This window comes from Triticum urartu, unplaced genomic scaffold (assembly GCF_056163025.1).
Source record: "Triticum urartu cultivar PI428250 unplaced genomic scaffold, HENAU_Tu73 scaffold2, whole genome shotgun sequence".
Taxonomy (NCBI): Eukaryota; Viridiplantae; Streptophyta; class Magnoliopsida; order Poales; family Poaceae; genus Triticum; species Triticum urartu.
In genome coordinates, this window is record NW_028260368.1 from 5,287,665 (window position 1) to 5,288,457 (window position 793).

A 793-nucleotide genomic window follows, 5' to 3' on the forward strand; every position below is an offset into this window, starting at 1 on the left:
AATTTCTGGATGAGTTACGTAAACATCTAAAAGATACTAAACCTCAATTCCAAGAAATTATATCTTCTAGCAAGACATTCACCGAGCAAGCGGAAATCCTTTTGAAGGAAGCTATTCAGGAACAGCTGGAACGGTTTTCTCTTCAGTAACAAATAAATTTTGCATGTCTACTCTTGTTAGTAGAATAGGAATCGTTGAGAAAGCTTTTTCATTTGAATCATGCAAAAAAGTTTTCTTTGTTTTTAGTTTAGTATAGTTATTTAAAGAATAGATAGAAATAAGATTGCGTCCAATAGGATTTGAACCTATACCAAAGGTTTAGAAGACCTCTGTCCTATCCATTAGACAATGGACGCTTTTCTTTCATATTTTATTCTTTCTTTTATTTTTTTGCTTCTTCCGAGAAAAAACTGTTAGACCAAAACTCTTTTAGGAAATCAAAAAATCCAGATACAAATGCATGATGTATATATTATATCATGCATATATCATAAAGAAGGAGTATGGAGGCGGTAGTGGGAATCGAACCCGCAACCCCAAGGTTATGAGCCTTATGAGCTACCAAACTGCTCTATACTCTTAAACTAAAGAGGGGTAACTAGTGGATAAAAGAGGGTTGGATACGCCCCTCTACCAATATCTATACAAATAGAATAGTCCATTTATACAGAATGGTAAAGAGGGCTCCTCTATGATTATCAATTCCAGAAATCCATACAAATACGAAAGGGTATTTTATCCTTACCAACTGGATCTTGTTGCACCCGGTAACAAACATTCATAAACCATTTCT

General features: G+C 34.4%; 1 non-coding gene across 1 annotated transcript; it reads right to left on the minus strand.

Moving 5' to 3' along the window:
• Positions 1–284: 284 nt before the first annotated feature.
• TRNAR-UCU (transfer RNA arginine (anticodon UCU)) lies at positions 285–356 on the minus strand. Its single transcript has one exon. It is a non-coding gene; the product is annotated as a tRNA-Arg (tRNA).
• Positions 357–793: the final 437 nt, after the last annotated feature.